Source organism: Filicampus tigris, chromosome 3, assembly GCF_054856515.1.
Source record: "Filicampus tigris isolate MCC_2025a chromosome 3, RoL_Ftig_1.0, whole genome shotgun sequence".
In the NCBI taxonomy this organism is placed as follows: Eukaryota; Metazoa; Chordata; class Actinopteri; order Syngnathiformes; family Syngnathidae; genus Filicampus; species Filicampus tigris.
The window spans coordinates 21,789,649-21,815,896 of NC_141219.1; the positions used below are offsets into that span (position 1 = coordinate 21,789,649).

Genomic DNA, 26,248 nt, shown 5'->3' on the forward strand with positions numbered 1-26,248 from the left:
AACACTCCATGGAGCTCCTTACAATAATTAGAGTTGATTTATGGGGTGTCTACAAAGTAAGAGTGAGCAGTTTGTTAATCGGGTGTAATACCGGTTAAAAATAGATGTGGCCCAGCAGTGATGTGACATGAGGCGATGCACCAGTTGTTTGACCCGTCCTCATCAGGGTGGGGCATTCAGGAGCAGTTGCCCACTCCATCTGCAAAAAAAAAAAAAAAATCCCCCTTTGCCCCACCCCCTTGTTGTTTTCCAGTTGAATGAAATAATCTTCGTCTGGAAACCCAGTCTGGGTCAGAGGGCCTGTGCTCAGCCTGTTGCTTATTGTGTGTTCAGAAGAGGAGGTAAAGAACACAATTAGGCACAGATGGCTGTCTTTGCCAGGCAATGTATTGATCCTACCCAGAGGAAGATCTGTCCCGTTTCTGTTTTTTGTTCTGACAAATGCCTTCTCATGTTGGGCCCGTGTGTAACTGATTTGTATTTGATTGATCAAGTATCACCCCCTCAAAGCTCATCAATTGGTCAGTTAGTGAGACTGTGTGCACATTTTGTTTTTCCCCTTTCACATCGCAGCAAAATGAGTCTGTATGCATGAAAAAGACAGCTTTAGTAAAAGATGCTGAGGTAGTAATTGCACATGAAAAATATTAGAGATGCAACAATTAATCGACAAATTATGATTGGATTATCAAATTAAACAAAAACTGTTTTCTTTTGATAATCTTTTAATCATTTAGAGACCTTTTTAAATTCAAAATTGTCTGAAAATAAATGGTCAAAACACATTAATCATAAATGTATATCTTCACATTCTGACAATGATTTTTTAAAATCCCATAAACTTTTCAGTATGGGGGAATGATTGCATGTAGACCAATTCTGAGGAGGATGCACTCAAAATTTGGATATCATACTTAAAAAAAATGACTGCATGCATGAAACAAATACTTTGGCAATAGGGCTGCACAATGTATCGAAAAAATATAGATAACGCTATAATAGCCTATGCAATATGCATATCCCAAAGACATGCAATAATTTTCTTATGGAATTGTATGATTTTATCTGAATTTGACTAGTCAGATGCAAACTTAAATGCGCATCGCCACATGATAGTTGGACATTATCTAGGTCAGGGGAATTACAAATAATTAGCTAGAAACACATTGAGCTTCCTTATTTAGCGGCATGAAAAAAGTACTTCTATACTAAGATATTAAAAATGTCATTTGTTTAGGTACATGTTAAATATCACAATAATATCAATATCGCTATAGTCAACATCAATATCGTATATCGCATGTTTTTCCCAATATCGTGCAGCCTTATTTTGCAGTTATTTCAGTGTTAGCATCTGCTCGATGCTCCTTGTGAGTGTTTCATGTTGTATTTGTTGATTGACTGTTTCTCCCTTTCATTAAAGGGCTAAAAGTGCATCGCCAACTTTGCTCCCACTTCACTCGAGCGGTGGTGTATGTGAAGCTCACTCGTAATATGCTCACAACACAAAGCAAGAAAAAAAGGGGGGGGGGAATTGACCCAGTGACAGTTTGTTACTCAAAAACTCTAAAGTACAGATACCATTGTCCTTATGTGTCTTTGCATATTTTACTAAGTTCAATGCACTCAAAAGTATGCAGTAAGCCCCTGCTAATAACAGAGGATAGGTGACCCTGACCACAAATAGTGGAATTCTGCTAATAATTGATACTACCCTAAAAGTGATTAGATTTGCCTATATTAATAGTTTCAACCATAAATATACCACAGACTATGATCCTAAAATACTGAGGAAGCGCTCATCGCATTTCATATGCTTACTCCAGACAGTATTTTACCACAAATAACTGAACTATGTATGTTTTTCCATGATTAACAGATTATCGGGGGTTCTGCTCCCTCACGCCCCCAAAAAATAAAATAAAATAAATAATTGAATAGGTGAAAAAGCGAATGCAAACCCCAAATATGTGAGGGTAGACTGCATGCCACTTTTAACGATGGTGAAAAGACTATGTATTGAAAATGTATATTTGTGTCATATGTTTCACAGGGCATGTTTGAAAACCTTTGAAAATAGAGTATAATTTTTCAGCATTCAAACTAATGCAATAAATCTTTCCATTAGGGGGTGTCTTTTAACAATAAAGAAGGCAAAATGAGAAGAGCATTTGACTGGTCAGGAGGCAAAATGCATGAATTACAAAATTAATCATGACATTCTGACAATATTGTCTTCTTAAAATCATACTTTTCATCATGTGGGAGATCTGCATGTCGACGGATTGTGAGGGCGATGTCATTTTTTTAATGAAACATGGATTTCTTACTCCAAAAAAATGACAGCATGCGTGGAAAAAAAGTTTTGGAAGCAGTTCACTGCACTTGGAAATATGTAGCCTATAGTCTTACTTTTTGTGTCGAATGCTTGCAATGTTGCATAATGATATTAATTTTTTTCCACGTGCTTGAAAGCTTAGCATATCATTTTCAGCATTAAAATGGATGCAATCAATAATTCGATGGGGTATGTAATGTAAAATTAAAAGAAAGCAAAATAGGAAATGTAGGATTTGGCTGAGAATGGTCAAAATGCATGAATGCCAATCTGGCAATGTGTCTTTTGAGGGAGGTTAGCGTCATAAAGTGAGACGCATCCTCTTTTTTTAAGGGGCCGCTACGTACATTGAACGTCTTTCATGTCATGTCGCATTTCAAAGTAATAACGGTCAACGACTGCATTCTTGTTGGTTGCCAAGGGGCCGCTGCACAAATAAGAACTTTTTTTCCTCTTTGTGTGGCAGTAGAGAGCCGACGACGTCAGGTCGGTTCCTTGAAGTGGAGCCTGAATAAACGTTGAGAAGAGACTCTCCTTCAATCTGCTAACACACACACACACACTGCGAGACTCAATTACTGCCCAATTCCCCTTCTTTATCATTCGTCATCGACCTCTTTCATAACCAAAAGCGACCCAGAGAGGTGGAAAAAGAAGCAAAACACACGAGCAAACCGGAGTGTTAGCCGAGCCTTTTAATCCACGTTGGAAATAAGTAAAGTGCAAAGTAAAACAAGGTGAGTGTTTTGTTTTATTTTACTGTGACTGACTGACGCCGTGTTTTCGCTCTCATCACATACAACTGGAATCGCTGCTTTGTCGCTTCGCTTTTTGTGTTTACACTACTTAAAAGCAGCGATTGAGTTAAAAATCGGAGTTTTGTTGCTCTTACATGCATAAACCAAGTGTTCTTTTGCACTTCTCGTCGTGGTGATATGATAGTGGGATAGATCGTCTTTTGTGTTGCCTAGCTTGCTTCTCTTATCACGCATCGCCTCCCTCAACTCATTTGCTTTCTATTTGGTGCCAACGTGTGTGTTTATAAAAATACTCAACTTTACAATGAGACCGTGGTGCTTTTGGCTTTTAGTCAACATACGCTTAGCGCTTTGGTGGATGTTGTAATACAGTTTTTACGGGGCACCGCCGTTCACTTTAACAACGACCAAACAAATTAACCACAAATGTAATATATTCCCTAAGGTTGGTTTCGATTCAGTCCCTCACTATTTGCTTCTTTCTCACCACCATGTTAGTGGTGCCCCCGGTTCCGTTGTTTGGCTGGTCAAGGCACCAGAGTGGGGGGAGAAGGGCTGCCATCGAGGGCGCTTCCTCAAACCGAGAAACGGAAAAATGTATCCCTTGTGTGTGTGTATATTGAAAATATCGTCCGTTTCTTGGCCCCCTGCCATAACAACAAGCCCTTCGCCATCTTGGCTATCTTTAATTTAATGTGTTTCTGCCCCCCACCACACCACACAAACAACACTACTCACCTTCATCCACGTTGTGTTCCTAAGTTTTACAACAAAGTTTTCGACTTTAAAAAAAGAACTGAAAAACGGGGTGCCGGTGACGGGAGAGCACACGAGTGTATTGACCAGTTTGTGTTTGACGTTTATGGGAGCAAATGTAATGAGCGGTTGAGTTAGCCGTGAGTGGACAAGACGTCGGTGCTTCTAAAAGGCGATATAGCTCGTCATTTTCGATGGGCAGGTGGATTTAAAATGGTTAAAGCCACAGTTTCTCCTTTCTCACAAACGCGTGTCTATTACTTATGGTTTGTTAAAATGTGATTTCAAGTTGAACCAGTACGTAGTGCTTTGTTGATCTTTGAATGAAGCAAAAGGGACTTGAGAGAGAGAGAGGGGGTGGGGAAACAAGGAAGGATGTTAATTACTATGAATCTTATTAAGGGGAGAATTGTCAGTGTCAATTCTGTCCAAATAGTGCGAATTAATCTGAAATGAAATGTCTTTTAATTAATGTAAGCTTGTTAACATAAAAGTACATTGATTGAGGGAAGACTGTATCTCCTTTCTGTTGTAATCCATGCTGAGCTATACTTTAGATTCTAAAAAGAGACTCCATTAATCTTCATAGCATCCTCTTATCTCTTATTCTAGTTATTGTTGCACGCATTTTGAGACAGTGGAGCTAAACTCCAGCTCACATCTTATGTCCAAAGAGACAGGAATTGCCTCCTACTCTTTAGCGACTCCATGTTGTTGCACACAGAGGAGCTAAACTTGAGCTCAATGTCCAAAGGGGACAGGAAAGGAAAAACTAAACCAAACAAGCAAATGCTTTGAAATGGAAAATGTGATCATTTCACCTCCCACCTCTTTTGTTTAGTCGTTTATTGCTGCAAAGCCGGAGTGCTGAGAAGCAGATGTTTAGCCAAACATGAAGGCACAGACCCCCCTGTCCTTCTGGGGATGGTGCTCCCTCCTCACGCCACTGATGCATCGACATGACAGCTGCTTGATTTCATGGAGCTGCTTAGAAGCCATTAGTGGTATCACTGGATTGAAACACGCCAATGTAACGCCGTTTTTCAAATTCTCAAATGTTGCTCTCACTTTTGTTCACAATGTGCTGATGCTGATTATACAACTAGTCATGTACAAGTGGTACCATGACTTATGTGCCATGACCAATTTCGCTTGAAATAAATTGATGCCATGCTTCCGCTCCAGCCCCTCCTCCCAAAAAAAAACCCACCTCAATACTTTGTGAAAATATTTTAATGAAGAAAAAAGCACTGTATTGTGAATGGAAAAGAAATATATTAAAAATATTATAGCGGAGAATGTAAAGTAATAAACAGTTTTTAAAAAAGTTAATTAAGATGAATGTCACACACTTCGATTAAAGCGTTGATGTGTATCTTTAAGCACACTCGTTGCCATAGGCTGTGTCAGCCCACCAAGATACTTGTACCCCCACTTGAGACACAGATATCTAAAAATATTTTTTAATAAAAACATTTTATTTTACAGCAGCTATTGTGTTAAATACCATTTTTTTTACGATTTTTTTTTTAGCACTTAGACTTTAGTAGAAATATATAATACAGAAATGAATAGAAACATTAATAGTATGATTTTGTTTGATTGATGGCCAGTCTAATCTGCAACAGTTTTACTGAAAATAATTATTAGGTATGCAGGATTATGAGACAAAAATGGCAGTGTTTGGGCAAGAGTTCTGCACATTTTTCAAAATGAATACCTGACTGTTTTTTTTTTGTGTGTGTAGCATTTTGTAATGGCATGACGTGTGTAAAATATGTACATATTTGCAAATAACGAGAGCCGAATGAGGACGTTGGTTGGACTGGCACACGTGCAGAACGGCAAGTGAGGAGTGATATATTACAATGTCAGTCATCGGCATTAGTATGGAGTAGGTTTCGGCAACTCAAAGACCCATTTGCACCTGTTTCATGCACAAAATACGGCAGCCACAAAAACCTTTTGTCATCTAAAATGAAGAACGTTTCCCTTTTCTTGTTGTTTTATTCCTGCTGCTGACACCGCTGTGAGCAGAGTGGCCCTTTCCTTGCAATATGTCAGAGCGTCCGCCATGTTGAATGTGGCCTTTGTATTTGCTTTAAAATCTGGAGTTAAAGTGGCGTAATGCTTCAGTATTAATTTCATGAGTCCTGGTGAATGAAAGAGGTATCTTCACATATCTCTTCACTTTCCCACCTCCAATATGGCTGCAATGTCAATGTATAATTCAGCACTCCAGGCGAGATCTATGTATATATACTGTAAATGTTGTCTATGCTAAGATGGCCAGCGCGTGTCGCAAAGTGCGCCATACAAGACTACTGACTGTGTGTGGCAGTGTTGCGTGATTAGAGTACAGTATAAGGTCTTCGAAAATACAGCGCATGTTCACATGTGGCCCGGCCCACTAAACAATACCAGACGTATTATGAATTTATTTATTTATTTATTTATTTTTTTAAGTCTGGCCAGTGGCCACGCAATCAAAACTAATACACGCATTGAACATGACAATTGTATTGCACCCTTCTGCAGCGTAACGACCGAGAGAGAGTTATTCGGTTATTTATTTCTTAAATGGTGACATGTATTTCTTGACTTAATTTTTTCTATGAAGATCCTGGACAATCGGTACACTTTTTCTGTTACAACCTGACCCTGGCACCTCTTCAGAGAAGGGAAAAAAGTTAAGTGGCCCTCACAGGAAAAAGTTTGGGGACCCCTGTACTAGGGTAATAATAATTGGTGCCCCACTAAAGACTGAGGTCGGGCTCGCCTTTAGGTGGCGTAACCTAGTGAGTAAGTGACATAAACGGATCTGACTCCAGCTCTGTCAGGCTGTTTACCATGCGGTTAGGTGTGTGAGGGCCTGCCATGCTTCTTGCAAGTGTTTTCATTTTATATTTGTGTGTTTGACTGTTTGATCCATTGAATAATAGTGACACTTTTTATTTATTTATTTTATTTTTTTACTATTTGAGCGGCCGTTTGCTGTTAATCCAAAGTATGTCTCACAAAGCAGAAAATATTGGCCCAACGACAACTAGTAACTTGAAAAACTCGGAAGATGGGCTACTTCTAAGTCAAGGTACCACTGTACTAACATTTTGTGCTTTCCCATGTTTTTGAGAGTAGGCAGGAGCCAAAGTGTAAAAGGTTAACAAATCTGTCAGGGTTGTTTGCTTTGTTGCTTTGAAATGAAAGCACACAGTGCTACCTAAAACACAGTCAAATCAGTTACATACCTGAGTATGAGGATCTCTTTATATTGGAACTGTTGTTTTTGAAGCGATAGAGGAACTCTGCTCAACATGAACATTGGGGAATTAAGGATAGACATAGTTAAGCCCTATTTGCATGTCTACCAAAGTCACAGCAAATGGTTGCTATTGACTAAGCTGATTAGGTGAAATTAGGTTCACGAGCTCTGTGTCTTGGGGTGCTGAATCTGACAGAACTTGGACAGCTTTGGAGAATACAATCCCATGTGCACACAAAGCTGTATGCACTATAATCCTTTATTACTAAATATCTTCTGGGAGACATGAGACCCAAGCTTTGCATGTTTGAGTATATAGAGATTTATTAAGTCTGTGTTTAATCATTTGCTTTTTGTCTCAAAATCAAATTGGCGCGTCTCGTGACTGACTTAGATGCGGCATGTTAAATGGTGCATCTGTTGATGACCAGTCCCACAGCATGCTGCCAGGATATTGTAATCAGACAATTCTTCTGAAAATTTGCAGCGATGATTGAGTTTCCTCTGATGCCACATGCTGTTGAAAAAGTGAGCTTGATGTAAAGCGGGTTTGACTGAATGTAAAGTTTAGAGTTTGTGTCTCAAGTCAGTTGCAAACTGTGCTTAAAAGAAAATCATCTGGCTGACGTATGAATTTGAACATCCGTATTGTTGACTGCAGTGACGTAAATGTCTTAACCAATTGCTTTGCTTTCACATTATGCTGCAGTGTTTCTCAACATTGTTTTTGAGCTGTCATCATATGTGACGACAGCGTATCACACAAGCATTCAGTGCACCTCAGTAGACCCGGGTTGGCTATTCTACTGTTGTCAGCTGTACCCATATGATATATCTTTCTTTCTTTTTTTGCAACACTCTATCTGAAATGATAAGCTCGAGAAAGCTATCCACAAGTTACTTAAAGTGGGAGTCAACCCAGAAATTGTCTTTACAGTAATATGTTCAATGCGCCTCCACTAGTCTAAACATGGCATTCTGATTCATATTGTGTTAATTGGCTCACTTGTTTGCTGAAGCTGAGCCATGATTGGTCATTACCTGAGCCCTGGGCAAACTATTTGTCGTTTTCAGTCGGAGAGCAAGTGGCAAAATGGCCGCCCCCTTGAGATGGACAAAAACCATGTGGAAAATTTCGCCGGTCCGTCATTTGCCAGAATCCGGCCTGCCAGTACTTCAGCTTTAGTCCATTATTTCAGGCTGGCCCAGTCCATCAGTTGTCACTCCATCAGCATTATTTTAACCTAAATTCCGTCATACTTTTTTAAAAACTTTGCATGCATATGTTAATACCCCATAGCATTATGGGGAAAAAAAATGATAAAATTTAGCCTCGTTCGAACAAGTTTGGTATGTTAAAGGAGAATTCAACCCCCAAAAAGTCTTTGCAAAAATGTTCTATGCACCTCCTCTTGTCTAAACAAGTCATTATGATTAATATTACATTTTTGGAATATGAGTGAAGTAGCAAACTCCATCCGTTTTAGGTACATATCAGGCGGTAGTCATTTTGTCACTTTCTGTTGACTGAAAATGACATCACAGTTTCTCAGGGTTCACGTAGCGACCAATCACGGCTCACCTGTTTTCTGAAGCTGAACCATAATTGGTCGTTAGCTGAGCCCTGAGCAACTGTGATGTCATTTTTAATCGACAAAGTAGCAAATGGCCACCCCCTGACATGTACAAAAACAGGTGGCTTGTACTGCTTAATTCTATAAATGCAATATTAATCAGAATGACGTGTTTTGACTTGTGGTGCTGCATAGAACATATTCCTGTAAAGTACATTTTTGGGTTGACTTCCACTTAAAAACTCCACTTAGTCAGTTCCACGCCTCCACACCAACGCCAATGTGTGCCGCAAAACATTATTTTCCAAAGGTTGTCTTTGCTGATTTTTTTTTTGGATGGCAGTTGAATATTGCTTCCGTCCGTCTATAAAAATTGGATTAACACAGACAATTAAATCGGAAACCAAATTCTCCTTCTTCCAAACTACAAAACTTTACATTTGAATAAAAAAGTACCATATTTTCCAGACTATAAGCCGCTACTTTTTTCCTAGGTTTTGAAACATGCGTCTTATATAAAGGTGTGGCTATTCTGTGGATTATTCTTCCACCGCTAGGGGCGCTCTAACTGGAAATACATTACAATACAATATAATTGCCATTAACAGGATGTGACCGCAGCTGGAGGACTTCAACAGGCGAGGGAGCTATGCACTACGTTAAGCACTAGGCGTTGCACTGGGTGGTATGCGGAAGTAGAGCAAAAAAGAGATGTTAACTGAAAAACTGGAGAATGAAGAGAAGTCCTATATTTTATCTTGGTTCTGCTCCGTTTTAATCAGCAAAGTTGCTGCCGTGTTAAAAGGCACTGTTAGGAAAGAATCTGTTCAGGTACATAATGTACATTTCTAGTTCAAAATCATTCCGTAAATGCAGTACATCTAATTTTTCAACATAGGTGCGGCTTACATGTTTTTTTTCATTATTTTTTTTAAAAAATAGAGTGGGTGCGGCTTATATATAAAGGTGCGGCGTATAGTCCGGAAAATACAATAGTCTGTGTTGTGGTCATACATGACAATAAAAGAATAATACTGGTCAACAATACATAATATTAATTACCTGTATCTATACATTTAATATAATGGCTCTAGAGTTGGGCAATATGATGATACATATATTTTGAAGAAGATAGACACAATCTTTTTTTTCCTATCGTCATAGTAGCCAAATAGCTAGTGATATAAAATGGCCTATGCCGTGATAGGAGATTTTTTTTCCCATATTGCCCAGCTCATGACTCTGTAACAAAGTATTCCAAATATAATTGAGCTCCCTTGGACAATGAGTTATGATCGTCCACCAAATGTCATGGAACGGTTTGTGGGAAAAACGTGTAGCATTACTGTATGTTCTATGTCAATGATTGGCAAAGTGGTACGATGGTTTGTAGTAGGGGTATGCGAAAGTATCGCAGAAAAACATGTTGAACATCATGTTAAAGGGACGTAATTATGTTTTAATCCAGTATATTCCATTTGTGAAGTACAGTTAAATTGTATTTAACTTTGAAGTGAAATAAAGTTGTATTCATCATTTAGATGAACTGTTAGTAATATGCTACTGTTAATGTTGGTCATGTTGGTAGTCCTTGGAAAGCCAAGTATTTTTTTAGGTGGTACTTGGTGTGAAAAGCTTGGGAACCACTGTTATATGTGACACTGTTTACCTCGGTGTATAATATGTCTGCTGTTACCCGCTAACCTAAATCTTTACTTGCTGTAATAGGAGGATTTTCCATTTAGACAATTATTAATTGGAGCCACAAACAATCTATTGACGATAATGACCATCTGGGAGCCCTGTCAAATCTGTGCATGCGAGTGCTGATACGGAGCTGTGAAATCTAGAGAGGATGTCGAGTTCTGCTCCGTGTTGAGCAAACATTCGTACAAGTCATAACTCTTACTCATATCTTCCCTCATCGACCTTTTACATATGAATGTGCACACACAGAAAACAACAATTGCTAATGAAATATACCAAGCAGTGGGAATTTAACAGATGTTTAGTAGGAGACATTAATCCTACAAGGGCTAATGGCCCTTTGAGAGGAAGATGCATTTTAGTGAAAGCTCTGGGCATCTAATTGATAATGCCTTTTATTGTTACAAATCCAGTTGGGGATTCTCTGTGTTGGCATCAAACTGATTTGAAGCTGTTTTACAGGCCTATGCAGGCAGCTTCTTTATTGATACAGTTGATCCGTATTTACATGACCTCACAGGTTAATGTCCTTTCAGTTGGAAAGCTGGCTCACTTCAAGATGAGCCAGCTAACCTTATGTGGCCTTGCTGATTTTGTCCAGCAAGTCCTGATAGTCATCAGGCTGCACAAATAACGCTAAAGAAAGCGCCAGGTGACAGCCAGACTTAATTGTGAGTGGCTAATACAGCTTTAACAAGTAATGCAGCTGCAGTTTAAAAAAAGCCCAATACGTCAGTGGACCCGGGGCACATGTTTGCTTTTGCCGAAACAAGTGAACAAACTGAAAAGTTCATTGAGACTAAACAGATCAAGCCTTATGTTGGTTTTCATTGTATAGTGTGCGGTTTACACATGGTGGATTAATGACCAAACAATAGACGGCATAACGTACAAATGGGTCACCCCGTGTTGACTTTGAGGAGACAGAAGACAGAGCGGCCAAATTTGGGAGGCAATGGCGATAAGCTGCTTCTTTTCTCCCCCTGGGATCTTTATTTATCATTCAATGTGAGAATTTCCTTGATGAAAGTCAAGGTTGTTTGTGCACGCTCTGCCTTGTTCGGATGCCTGTTTTCCACCAGGAAGGCAAAAAGGTTGACTTACTTCCCTCCTTCCCCCACCTCCTCTAAAGCAGATGCCTTGTGAAATTAATGGTTAGTGGCTTTGCGCGTGTGTGTGTGTGTGTTTTTTTAAATGAAGTCTGCAAAGGTATGGGGCATTTTTTTCTCCTTCAGGGATGTTTTCTTTGTTTTGTACATTAGCGAGGAAGTGAAAACCTAGACGCATCACCTCCAACAACTTTGGCTTTATGTGAGCAGAAAGCATCAATTTAATGTGCCCTTTATAAAAAGAAAGTGACAGGAAAAAGAGCGACATTGGGAAAATTATTAGTCGTGTTGAAAAAGTGTGGCTTTAACAAGATGTGCACAAAGGCTTCATTTTGTTTAAGTTGGAACTTGATTAGGAAAATGCGCACAAGATCAGGAAACCTGCGATTTTCTTTTTGATGTTTACAACAACTCAACACTCTCCCATCTGCAGCAGGGGGGCCTGTATTTATATTTCTCAACAGAATTCCCCCCACAATGGCTGAACTTTGATGGGGAAAGGGATTCTGGGAATGGGAAAAACTCTGAGGAGGGCTTTGGATGAGGGAATGGGAATGATATTAGTTTCTCTGTTAGGGTGCCTCCTGGGTCAGATGATGATACTACATAGAGAAGCTTGTTGCAGGCAGCGGAGGCTGCGGGTCTTGGTGGGTGCTAACAAATATGCATGAACACATACAAGCGCTGCGAGAATACAGGCATCAGGGCTTAGGAATGGGACACACACACACACACTCTCACAGATACACAAATGCATGCGACATCCCCCCATTTATTGATCTTCTTCAGCATTTAAAATCTGGTCACTGCTGCCACAAAGGCTTTTATTTTAGCTGTGCTGGCAAAGCCTGCTCGAGGCTCAGCCAGAATGTTAAATATTTTAACACAATGCCATGAGAAATGACAAGGGTAGAGGAAAAAACAAACAAATGGGAAAGCAGTTTGACGCTATGCAATAGCTTGATGTGTATTTGTACCAAAGCATGTTTTATGTAAGCGTCACTTGTGCAGTCATCAGATGTACATATGCAGCATCCTTTATATTTGAAATCCAGGGGAAACTGTTGTTTATCTAAAAAAAAAAAAAAAAAAAAAGCCATAAAAAGAAATAAGCTGTCAGTTGGAATCACACTTAGCTCACTACTGACCTACACAGCCCTACCTTGTTAGCAACGCAGGCTGAACTCCATGCAGTGACTGGATTAGTCATTACTGGACCTGGGACAAGCTGCTGTTTTTAGCGTTTTAAGGTTACAAAAGGGGACTCATGTTAAGAGAAGTGACTCAACTATGTCTAATCCACAGAAGCCCCATCACACGTAGTGATAAGCTGAGTACATCAGTCACTGCCATCTCCACGTTTGAGTACCATTTGTTTCTTTTAGCCTGCTCTCAGTGTGCGAAACCCCAGTGTAAAAATTAACTTCTCCTTTTTTCTTCCCTCCGCCTGTGGAAATTATTTGTGGCCAGTGTGTCTCAGGTGATGATGAAGAAATGGTGCCATTAGTGCTGTTCACATTTCAGCATAATATGACTGGAAAAGGTCAAAGCCCAATGTATTGTTAGTGACAGCCCAACATTGCGGAGAACATTAACATTATCATTAAAAAAAAAAAAATACCACAAGGCAGCCAAACCACAAGCGTTTCCGCATCCAGCTGAACCTGCCACCGCCGTTGTTTTTCTAGAAAAGCCCATCCCGCCTGGGCTCGCTTGTGGCATTGTCCCGCTTCCCCCCCTTTTCTATCTGTCCCTCGCTTGTCCTCTCGCCTCCTGAACGATGACACTGAGAGACAGCTGTAACGTGAGACGCGTCTCGATCCTGGCAGGGGCTTGGAAAGCCGAGGTGGAAGAAGGGAGGGAGAGGCCTTTATCTGAGACTGGGGGCACTGACCTCCCTCATTCCCCTTCTCCTCCTTTCTCTCTGTCTTTGCGTCTGGTCACATATCCTATCCTCCCCCACCAACTGAAGCTAAGGCTGCACTCTCAAAATGTGGAATGTGAGGAGGACACATGGGGGTATATGTGTCCTTCTGCTTTTGTCTTTGTTACTTGCACAACAATTCAGACTATTTCTCAGCATCTCACTTTTGTCTTATAGATAGATCCAGTCGACATGCTCAATTAAACACGAGTTGGAGAATGTATGTTTTTTCATGGTCTCTGACTTTCTCAGTGCGACATGCAGACGGAAAGAGTGACACATCCCCCAAACGCCAGGCGACGGTTGCTAAATCCTCTGCGAGAGCTCCCGTGTGTAATCCAAACATTTAGAGCTAATTTAAGCATGCAGGCAGCGGCAGCATCCTTTAGGAAACAACAGCTCTCTCACTCTCGCTCTTTTCCTTCCTCCGTCCACCAAGCGTGTGCAAAGACTTGTGTGTTTATGAGCGAATGTCTTCTTGTAGCTGGAGGGAAATGAAAGCACTCAATCACTCACCTGTCAGAGTACTTCAGAATCCATCCCGCTCTCGCGCGCGCGCGCACACACACAGTTACAGATGTGCATGCGCATTTAACCCTGAGGGTTTGACAGGACTGGACCTTTATTGACTCCCTTGATCAAGGAGACAGTAGATCCATTTAATAGAAGCACACATGCGCATGCATGCACGCACACACACACGCACGCACGCACGCTGAAATACTGAACTAAAGGTGGATTCACATTTGTTCTCTTCCCAGCACTAGTGTAACCACTATTCCTCACGCCACAGAGCTTGTTGTTACGTAAAATCACTTGTGAGTTTGCTGTTATATTGGATTTGGAAGTCGAGTACTCATCTGTCATCGTGCCTTCATTATGAAATTGGTTGACAGTTTCCTTGTATGTACTTTGTAGCTGAATATTTGCTTACTTTTAATCCTGGATGTTCAACCGTGGTTTCATCAGTCCATAACAAAATAAGCCAAACACATGGGGAAATGTGTTACAGTCTGATGAAATCAAGGGTGGACATTTTGGCCATCTTTCCTCAAGGTATGTCTTCAGCTGGAACTAGAACCTTAGTCAAGGTGGAGGGAATTAAGAATATTTCTGGATAACGGTCAGCGCCAAACCTTCAGGCTCCTCCTGGAAAGCAAACGTGTGACAGGAAAAGCCTACTAGAACAACCTAACTTTAAAGGGATTAATTAGAAGCACTTGAAGGGGCAGGTGTGTTGACTCCCATTCAACACTAATTTGAATGTGATTGGTTGATTCTGAACACAGCTTCATCCCCAGTCCTAAGAGGGTGTGCAACCACATTATCTCAGTTGTTTTTGTACTTTTCAATTGAGCTGTACCGGTTATATTAATGGTAGAAAAGGTTATGAAATAATCTGTCTTGGTCTCATTTTTTAGTATCTTTGACATATGAACAAGGGTGTATAGACTTTTGATATTCACTCTGCGTTGACCAGCCATAACATTGATGAAAGAGCTGTATCAAATAGTCTGCCTTTACAAAGATAATAACACTGTTTTGATTGACACTGAGCAAGAGGTATGAATAACAGTTGTAGTAGCAGTGGTATACAACGCCATTTTGCCATTCCAAGTGCTGGATACTTGGGGCGCGATAAGATTCAAGGGTGGTTTATTTTAAATGGAACGATTATGATTCAGTACAATATGGTACGGCTGTGTCCGTGAGTTTATGGTGCAATGGCGTTTTTGTTAGCATTTTACAATATTGTCAGTCGGCTACTGTAAATGTGGCATTTCCATCAAAGATAGCTTTCCAATTACAGACGGGTTGAGTTTTATTGTGATATATTTGAAAGTAGAGGGATTCAATTTGAAGCACTCGCATCTTTTAAATCAGAAGCGATTATCAGATTAAAATCCCCTAAATATTGACAAATGAATACTATGCTAACTGTGAATGAAAACTAAGCATTACTATCTTTTTTTAAAGACAGACTATTTGATCCAGCTCTTGTATTGGATCTAATTGTATTGTGCATGGGGTCATAATGTGGTGGCTGGTTAGTTTGGAATCTTTATCAGTTGATGATTCGCTAGCTTTTAAAAGCCCCATATTACATCAGTGACAAAGTATAATCGCGCCACCATCCTCTTTTGGATTTATCCCGTCAGAGCCGGCCACTTTTGGGCCCCGGTAGGTCACGTTTCGGTCTGAGTGTTTTGGAAGAGCATTGAGTGTTTGGGAGGGAGAGAGATGTGACAGCTGTGTTGGTCATGGCTACTCTGACCTTCACACGTCATGTTGATGGATCATAAAATTTGTAACGATACACTGAAGCTGTTGTGTAGGCCCACGCAAGCCTGACGATCTGTTCACATAACTGGTGCCATCACTGGTCCAAACCAAACGGTGGACGGTCACCAAGTAGGACAGCTTGAGTGCATATGAATGACTTTTGTCTCGTATGGAGAAGCACATTTCTGCAATGGGCTCTCTGCCACAAAGCGAGAGGAGTGATGACGGCAGCACAAAAACATGCATGTGTACACAGCCAAGAGCACACGCGCTTGGCATTTCTTATACATTCTATCTCCCGCAAATGGATTGCAGGATTGTTCAGAGCTTTTTGCCTGTCCCAAAGCGCTTTGCTCCGTGCGTCGACTCCCCGGAGACGGCGCTTGCTCCATCTTGTCAAGGAAGAAACCATTTAGCGGAATGAAAAAGGCACACATATTGGAAGGCAGACACAGGGTGGCTGCTGGGAGGATTTGACTAGCATGTAGACAAACGTTTCCCACACAGGTTCTTTTTATTACTCCACCGGCTCCCTACCTTGCCCCGAACACACACTTTCTTCCATACAAAAGTACTCACACACAGATTCCATTTTGTCAGCTTTCAGCCGCAGATCATGTAACGATAAAAGATGCTGCCCCGCAGTTAAACACAGACAGTAAATCACAAGGCAAAGAAAGCTGGGAGAAGCACTTATTTTTAAGCAGCATGAGAAGAGACCACACTGAGGGGGAAGGGGTTGCGACAGATAGGGCAAGACACGGAGAGAGCGAGGGAGGAAGAGAGCGCTTCTTTGTGCACTGTGTACTGACATTGTGTGTGTGATGAAGAGATGAATCACTGCTATTTAGGGATTGGTTTCCTGCAACTGATTGTGTGACGACTGTGTGGCGGACAAGACTGTCAAGACTTGCCTGTTTTGTTGTGGGGGCTTCAGGAAAATGTCTGCGGCCAAGTTTCGCCGGCTCGCTCCCACAGGGAGCAACAAGAGACAAACACCTCGCGAGTGTCGACGGCTCCTCTCCTAACAAAGCATCAAATATTCAAAAGCAAGGGATTTTAGGCCAATCTCACTAATGTGTGTTTTAGAGTACACTTGTTTGGTTCACGGGAATACCAAAGGATATTTGTAAAGAGGCCTCAAGTAACTTTGCGGCGTTTTCTCTCAGCCTTTTATGAGATGACTCTGCAACGGAGACTATTAGAATAATGACTTTCGTACCCAGAGTGTTTTTCACTGTAAACGTGTTGTCTGACTTTCAGAAACATGATGACATTAGTCGCCCGAGTTAATGAAAAGGTGAACATCATTTGCGTCTGTGATAACATGGTGGATCAGTGCCATTGTTCAATTATGCATCGTATAATTGTCCAATTATATCATGGTAAACACTGTTGTGATTATTAGAGATTTTAGTACTGAATGGTAGTGTACTAATGAGCTATAAATGTCGATTTGCTCAGCGGTTGTGTGTGGCTGCCAAGATGCGTTAGGCAAGTGAAAGTTTGCCTCCCTCTGAATACTACAATGCTGCTTAATACATCAAATCTTAGTCATACATTCGAATCTCCAGGGACCAATGCAAGTATTGCTCTTTCAGGCTGTTAGCAGCATATGGATGACATCAGTTCATTGCGATTGAACGTGATCTTTCTCTTACATGACATCATTGCTTTGTATTTGTCTGTTCCTTTGGTGGGTTATGGCTGTGAACTCGTATAAATGGATAATAGCCTCATATTACTGAAAACTGTATACACAACAAATGGATGGATAACTACTTCTAAAATCAGAAGCCAGTAAAAAAAATTTGTTCAGCTATTACTCAGTCATTTGTTTTAAAAGGAAGATTGTAAAAAATGCATGCAGTATATCAATGCTATTTAAAGTGATTACAGTTTGCAATTTTGATATTCTAGCAAGAAACAAAGTCGCCGAACATCATTTGCCTTTGCGCGCCACATAAATTGAGGTGGCGGGCGGAATCTGGCCTCCGGGCCTTGGGTTTGACACATGCGGTCTACACAATCAAAAAAAATTGGAGCTATGTGAAGAAATTGTGATTGCTTATTTTCAACTATATAGTCTTTAATAACTTAGCTCTATTGTTAGTCAGTTGAATAAGGCTCCACATTTGAGTCATTACCAAAAATGACGTTGTAATACTGACACAAACCGGTAAAGATTGTACGGCAAAATGAGGTTAACAGATGAGCAGCCTGATTTTCGCAGTGGAAAATGATGGCAGACAGCAGCGTCTTCCTTATCCAGAGTGATTCACCTGGCAAATCATTTTTCTGTGCTGAGCCCCGATGAGCAGAAATCCTTTAATCATCCACTAATAGGTCTTTATGAAAAGGCAGGAGATGAATTCAGTCTACCTGGCGCTCTGTTATCATCATGGCTGCGGCGCGGCGAGTTATCAAAGTGTGTTGGTGTGCGTCTGTTGTCTGCGCGCGTTTGTCTGTCTGAGTGATTACTATCAACACCAGCAGTCCGGTTCATTCTGTACAATATGACAGACCTGTCGGTTTCTCTTTCGCTGTAGATAACCCGGAAAGGCAACTTTACTTGGACTCATAAAACCAAATGCCGTTGACAGGAATTCTGAAAACACCACCTTTAGCTTTCAGTGTGCTCGAGCTGCTTTCGGTAATGTGGAAGGCACATTATTTTATGATAGAACTGGACTCGATTTTGTGTGATGAAGGTTTCTGTTTGATCTGAAGCTGCTGACCAGATGGATGTGTTTGTTGTCAGCAAAACCTTGTTGGTTACTCACACGCCCACGCGCCTGACACCGTCTGTGTCTGGTACCTTCACTGGTGTTGGCCTAGAAGCCGCCGAAAGTGTTTCTGTGCAGTTTTGGACCAGATTGCCTACGTTTTTATTATCAAAGAAAATAGAACATAAGCCATAAGATATAAAAGCGGGCACGGTCTGTGTAATGTGTGTAGTGTCATATGCGCAGCAGAGCGGCATCTGTTGTGTTGAGATGCTTAGTTTGGGCTCAGGCTGAGAGCGCAGGAGGGCCTTTGAGACAATGCATGAGAGATGGGCGTGAGAACACTGGGAGGGCTTGGTTCTCTACAAGAACTGTCTTGTGTTTGTGGAAAATATCCTCACACTCAAAGCTCCAGTGTGGAGATCCAATTCTAACAAACTGGTTTTGCAAGAAGTGGCTCAGAGAGGAAGAGAGAAAAACACATAGTGTGTGTGCGCGCGCGCGCGAGTGCGTGTGTGTATATACACTTGTATCTTGTGTGCAGCCACAGCTGTGTTAGGACATCACCATCTTTTTTTCCTTTTTGATGCCTGCGCACACCATGAATTTGAATAAAGGGGCCACATCCCCTCCTGAAATCCAATAGGGGAAGCATTCACTCGCCCGTACATTAAAAAAAAAAGAAAAAAAAAAAAAAGTATTAATTTCATTTGTGGCATAAATCAAAGCGATGCGTAATCAAAGCGACGGGTAAACACGTTTTATTCCGGTGACTCAGCCTGTTGTTTTACTCAGAACCTCAACAGTGTTGTGTTCTCTTCTCCCCAGGTGTTGCAGCAGTTATGACAAAGAGCTGAAGACACCTCAAACAGTGAGTATGTTCTCTTTCTCACTCTGGAATGTATGAGAGGTGATGCGTGACTTTTTGAAAAGCTCGACGTCATTATACATTTGACTTAGTTTTTTTAGACTTGTTTTTTTTTTCAAACACTCAATAACAGCCACGCAAACTCTGCCAGTTTCAGGCCTCATTTGATTTGAATTCATACATCAAATCATGATGTTTTTTTTCCCTTGTCAAATTAAATTTAACAAGAGACCCTTGAAAAGACGTTGTTATGATTACATTACAAATTCGGGGTTCATTCAGTGAATCGAGCAATTAATTAGATTTCTCCCATTCAAATCAGAATATTTGTATGAAACGTACACGGCTAATCAGCATCCTTAGTTTGCTATCTGCTCGGAGCGAGTGCAGAATGTAAATGGTTGTTAACTGCGCCCTACAGGGGCTTCCAGGGATGCAGGATTGCGTGCAGTTGTTTATGTGTGCTGCTACGTGTGGCTTAATCTCCCCCTCGCCCTTCCTCCTCGCTCCCTTTTCCGTGTGCGGCTCACTCCCGTCTCTGTGTGAGTGCTATCTGTTGTCAGGGGCGCGGCTTCGTCCTCCAGGCTTCACTTCACACCAAGGTGGCAGTTTGTTGTTGCGCACGCAGACAATGACTTGCACTTTCCTCTCCTACCTGACCCGATGGCCTGCGCGTGTCTTTATTTCGTGTTTTTTTTTCTTGTCTTTTTTTAACTGAATGCATAGTGTATTGCGATACTTGAGTGTGCGCGGACCTGATTCTGTCAGGTTGCTGCACCATCTCTGCCTGTAAATGATGCATTGTGTTGCCGCATGCTGCGTGTATCATTTGTGATGAGTATTGATGAGTACTCACCCTCTGGGGGAATCATTTACTGGGGTGGGGGAAGAGACATGTAGCTTTTTCTTACTGGCTTTTTGAGGCCCTCTTGCAAACCAGAGTACAAAAGGAGTAAATCGGTCCAGCTGTCGGTTTTTCCTCAGCCCATGGCATATTCTTAAATTACATGCGGCCGTGTTGTTTTTCTGGATGCGACACCCCCCAACTCACTCTCAGGAAGAAACCTTGAACAGACCTCAGGCTCTGTGGGTTAACCGTCTGCTTGGGCCGGTTGGGTTGAAATGGACAGGCAGAGTTAGTGGGACAGAAACAGAAAAATGGGCACAGCAACAGCCTAACCCATTACGGTTAAGATACTGGTCCGCTCCCAATGCCACCGTCCCTGGCCACACCAAGCTTATATATGTGATGGCGCACCTTGATTCGGACATGTTCGAAAACGCAATGAAAGATTTACAAATAAAACAGTAACAAAAATTCTAATCATAATGCCCCGATGACATAAGGCAGTTCAGTTCGAAGTGTGAATCACAATTTGTTTGCTCCACCCAGGGCCATCTTATTATATATTGCTCTTGTTTTGGTTCTGAATTAGGAGATTCTGAATGATGCGATTCAGCTGCTGCTCACATTCCGGTCGCGAATCTCCTGAAAAATCCCCAAATGACTTTTTGCTTTATCAACTAGCAGTTTTTTTTGTGTATCTTTTTTTGATGAAAAGTAGTATGTACGTATAAAAAAACATAAAAAACAAACAAAAACAATTTACCGGTATGATTGCTGAGCATATCTTTACCTACACTGTATTGGGTTCAATGCATTACTATACATGAATTTAAAGTTAAAGCAATTCAAGTTGGGCAGTACCATAGGTGAGTATTTAACAGGCGCACAGTTCAGAGGTCATAGGTACTTATCCGGGCTCTGGCCTTCCTGTGTGGCATTTGCATGTTCTCCTTGTGCTTGCGTGTTTTTTTTCACCACATACTCTGGCTTTCTTTCACAGTACAAATGTTATTTTGATTGGATTTGAATATGAGTGTGAATGATTGTCAATGTGTGCCTACTACCTACAGGAAAATGCAAATGTTGGGGAAAAGAGTGAAACTAATAAAACGTTTGTTACTTTGTTGTTTTGACTGAATTTTTAGTCCATTTTAATTGATCTAAATCAACAGACGATTGCAAAGTCTTTTTTGACATGGTTACCCACACATCCACTTTCAGGCCCTACACGTAGCTGGGGTTTTTGAAAACGCCGGATATACGTCTGCGGTTAGTCCTATCATCCACACGCCCCCGGAGTTTTTTCAGTGAAAACGCAAAACTCCGGCCGCAGTGGAGATTTGCGGATACATCCGGATATCTCCTGTTGGATGGGTATAACCGGAGATTTACGTCGTTACCGTGCGACAACAATGCTTTGATGTCACTTGCGCGACTTGTGTTTTCATTAGTCAACATACACTCTCGCGGTGCTGCATTGGTTATAGCCATTCTCGATGCGCTTTTTGCTTACTTATTTGTCCGCAAACAACCACTGCTTCTCGGTGAAAGGTTTAAAACCAATTCTGACCTTTTGTCGGTTCTCCCCAACGAGTCTGGCGCCGTTTTTGGTTTCGTAGAAGTGACGTCAAAGGACAGAAGTTCTTCCGGATGGATTTGGCTAACTACTGCCGCCTAGAGGCTTGGCGTGCGTATGAAAACGCACTTCTGCAGTTACGTGTGGAAGCGTGTTTTTAATGTGTATTCCAACGCAGGTGGGGGGGGGGGGGGCGGGGGGGAAATACGGTTGTTAAAAAACCCCGGCTACGTGTAGACAAGGCCTAAGATTGCTATTCTTCAGCCCTAGCAAGACTGTTTGCATACAGTAAGTGCCTGTAATGCATGTAGACTATTTGTACTTTAGCCAAGGTGAGCGCAGCAACGCTTGCGTAGCCCCATCTGCTTGAGCCGAGTTTGAAATGCAGTGCCTTTTAATGACAAACCAGAGTGGCTGGGAGCTATGCAGAAAAGAAGGGTGTGTGCGTGTGTTTGCATGTAGGGGTGCGTGCGGATGTGTGCGAGGGGTGAGGGTGGATGTGCGCCGCATGAGTGTGAATTAGAGAGGAATAAAGGGAGAGGGAGAAAGAGAGTGAAAAATATCTCGAAGGTCAGGAACAGCAGGCGGCCGTAAGGGAGAGACACGTGAGACAGAGATAGTCTTGCGTCAGCCCCACAACTTTGCTCTTTAAATGTGTGTGTGTGTGTCTCCTGTGGGGCCAACATTTCCATCCGCATCCTACTGTGCGTAACAATGGAACAGAATTGCAGTATTATAGATAGACAGACAGACAGACAGACAGACATAGATAGATAGACAGAAAGACATTACGTACACAGTCAGTGTACACGTCAGTCACTGAGCTTCAGATATTTTTTCTACACGGCCCTTGTGACTGTGGAAGGGGAAATTACACCTCATAGCCTGAGGGGAAGAATTTGTGTGTCTCACTGCCTGTCACAAAAGGCGAATAGGGTTTCATGAATCTGAGCAAGCGCTATCATTTTCAGCTCTCGCTCTTTGTTTCTCAGTCCATTTTTTTCCCAGTGCCCTTTAAACTGGTTCCCTGTTAGATTAAGGAAGTGTTGAGATAACGCCGAAACATTTAGTACTTTGCACTTGCCTCAGAGCTACGGTTGTTAAAAAGCTGTTGCGAGACAGTCCTCGGGATAGAGAGCAGTCTCGGTAGAGGACAGAGTAGATTCAACTGACACACTCGGTGTTCATTGGGGCTTACCTATCATGTCTTCAGCTCTTGTGCACACACACTCACACAGTGGTGGGAAGAATACAAATACTTTAGTTACTATCCGTAAGTAGATTTTTCAGGTATCTGTACTTGGGTATTTATTTTTCCGACAACTTTTTACTTTTACTCCTCTTTACATTAAAAAAACCCCCAAAACATGATGAATGTACAGTCGACCTCTTATTTGCGAGGGATAGGGACTGGGCCGGCGAAAATCCACGTATTTTTCATGGCCATTGAAATGCACTGGGAGGAAAGAATAAATAAACTCTCCAAATTCTGATAGCAGACATTCAATATATGCTTATCAAGAAAAACGTTCATTTAAAAAAATAAAAAAGTATACATGTGATCCTGCGAGTGCCAGGCCTCGATACGCGCGAGCCGACGGTAACTATGGTTCTATGAATCCCGAATGACTGCTAAAGCGAACCTCTGGTGACATCAGAACCATACCCATTCCGGGTCATCCGGAGCCTGGTTCATGTGACATTTTTGATATGCATAACTTGAACTGCGCATGCACAGAGGGAACACTCAGGGCTTTAAGCACCACCTGTGGACGTCAGCGGGGATAAAATAGAAACCGATCTGTATTTTTCTGCTCCGTTGTTTCAATAAACTTGCTACTTTTTTCAACCTCCACTGATGATGACACGACATTAAAAATATGTAAATAGAGAGAGTTGAAGTCAACGACGTATCAGGAGAATCCCCCCCCCTTTTCTTCTGGTGTCCAAAATTTCTGCCTAATCTGGAAAAAACACATATAAGTAAGGTGTATTTTTTCAGTTACCATTTGCTAATTCAGCATTTTTTGTTAGTGAAAATCCACGAAGAATTCATGCCGCTTTAAAAGGGGATTGTTTTTCATATAGATAACACAAGATGGTGGCAAAGCACCTAAAACAGACAGGACCATAAAGCACCAACATGCATGCATCTAGCATGTAAATAATTATGAAACCGTGTTATAGAAATTCAGATATTTCAGCAGATATTTAGCATTTTATGCAAAATCTGCGATTGGCTGCCACCGTTTATCCAATGTGTCCCCAGAATTTTTAGACTTAAATTTGAGTTTTTTTCCATGTACTGAGATTTGGGAGAATATTTAGGGTAAAATTGTATTAGTTTTTTCCCAATGCATTTCAATGGCCATCATTTATATGCAAAATTGGGCCAAGCTGGCCCCAATCCCCCTCGGGTAGCCAGGGTCAACTGTACAGTAAATAAACAAGTTGTTTGAATTGGATGGATTGGTCCTTCTTCTGCTCGGATCGGTTTTGGGTTATCGTTTATTTAAACGTGCTGATTGGTGAGCTGCTCCAAAATCCTGATCGTATGAAGCCTAAATAAATCACTATATTCAGCAGAGCTGGGCGCTTGACCCTTTATTGCCGGTCCTTCCTCCATCCACCACCTTCCGTCCTCGTCCCTCCGTCGTTACTCATAAAAATAGTTGTCCTCCATCCTCGTCCATTTTTAGCACTTCCGTCCTTACATTCCGTCGCCTTGCATTTCGCAATAAAAATAATTATTGCAAGATAACGCAATGTTATTTTAGGAGGAGAACAAACATCTTCCACTTCTTGGTCATAGCTTTCAGTGTACGCCATAGCTGGCATGACCCATCAGGTTGTGATAGATTTTTACAGTCTAGAGATGTCCCAGACAGGGGCATACTTTGGATGCAAAGTAGGAAGGTTTGTACTCAGTGTTAACAGTTAGTTAACAAAACAAAATTGCTATCCACATTATTCCTCGTTAGTGAAATCGGCATCCATTAGAGGGCAGACTCACTTGCCTGTGAAAACAATACTGCAGGGAGGGAAAGCACATGAAAAAGCACTGAACAGTGTTGTGCAGGCACGTTATGGCTGCTCTATCGCTGAAGAGAACACAGGTCTTTTCTTTCTTTTTAAAAGGAACTAACGCAACAGGTCAGCCGGTACTTGACCGGTTAGGTACGATTAGAGGGATGTATGAAAACCCTCCTCCGCCCTTGCTTAGTCCGTCCTTTTTAAAATAGTTCTCATCCTATGTCCGTCCGTCCACAAAATGAGTTTCTCGGACGGACTGCCCATCTCTGATATCCATCCAGCCATGATCCATACCGCTTATCCTCACAAGGGTCGCGGGCGTGCTGGAGCCTATCCCAGCTGTCTTCGGGCAGTAGGCGGGGGACACCCTGATTTGGATGCCAGCCAACCGCAGGGCACACAGAGACAAACGAAAACAGGCACGGGGGGAACATGCAAACACCACACAGGGAGGCCGGAGCCGGGATCGAACCCACGACCTCTGAACTGTGAGGCGGACGTGCTCCATCTCTTATATTCAGTAGTTAAATTATTACCAGACTTTTTCAGACCCTCTGTGAAATGACATATAGATTTGTCATTGGGATAGAATGAGTTAAACACACAAAGCCTCCTTAACATGAAGCTCATCTATGGTATTAGCTAGCCGACATAACCTAAACACAAAGTGATTTGACATTGCACATAGGCTAACAAATGTGCACGAGTACTTTTAACAAATTGTATTTAAGTCAATAAATTCACTTTTTGGCATTTACACACGATAATTAACATTAGAGAATACAGACAGATTGTAAGGGCACTTGGTTTAATCATTACCTGTACTTCGAGAGTCTTTTTTTACACGAGTATCTGTACTTAAATACAAAGTGTGATCACTTTTTTTTCAACCAATGCAACCCAAAGTTGTTTTGTTAACTGTTAGCAATGGAACTCAAAGTTGCATTACATGTACTGCTTCTGGTCATCTGCACCATCTGCACAACTGTCATAGTAATGTAAGTACCGCACCACTGATCACTTTATCTCTTTAGCTCTTATGACTCTCCGCATTGTTGCACAGCAGTCATTGGATGGTACTACTGCACAATGGTACCCTTACATTACGGAAAGACTTTCTGTACTTACATGTCATGTCTTTGTTTATCGTAGTTGCTTGTTACTGCAATGCGAGTGTGCCATACTATCGGAGACAAATTCCTTGTGTGTTTTACGTACTTGCCCCATAAAGGTGATTCTGCTTCTTTAGACTTAGGCACACGTCTTTGTCCACCCGGTCTCAATAGGGTTCAGTCCACCAGCCAGATTTTTGATTGACCCTCTCTGCCAAAAAAGCATACGCTCTCCCTGTCACCAGCACAGAGTGAGGCTGCTCTTTTCCAGACCGTTGTGCCATGAATCACTGCTTGCGCCCAGGGAGCCTCAGTCCGCTTGGGGGCTTCCCGCCTGGACGAAAATGTGCGTGGTCATGAGGGGGCCACAATGAA

The 26,248-nt window shown here is 41.7% G+C and overlaps 1 protein-coding gene across 7 annotated transcripts in view; it reads left to right on the top strand.

Moving 5' to 3' along the window:
* Positions 1–2,759: 2,759 nt before the first annotated feature.
* Positions 2,760–26,248, top strand: part of baz2ba (bromodomain adjacent to zinc finger domain, 2Ba) — a 110,985-nt gene continuing 87,496 nt past the window's right edge. For 3 of the 7 annotated variants that reach the window (XM_086025630.1, XM_086025632.1, XM_086025631.1), the window contains exons 1-2: positions 2,760–3,075; positions 19,266–19,308. The gene's annotated coding sequence lies outside the window, so the exon portion shown is untranslated. Of the gene's footprint in view, positions 3,076–19,265; positions 19,313–26,248 lie in introns of all 7 variants that reach the window. The other 4 variants (XM_086025624.1, XM_086025627.1, XM_086025629.1 and 1 more) reach the window with 2 other exon arrangements.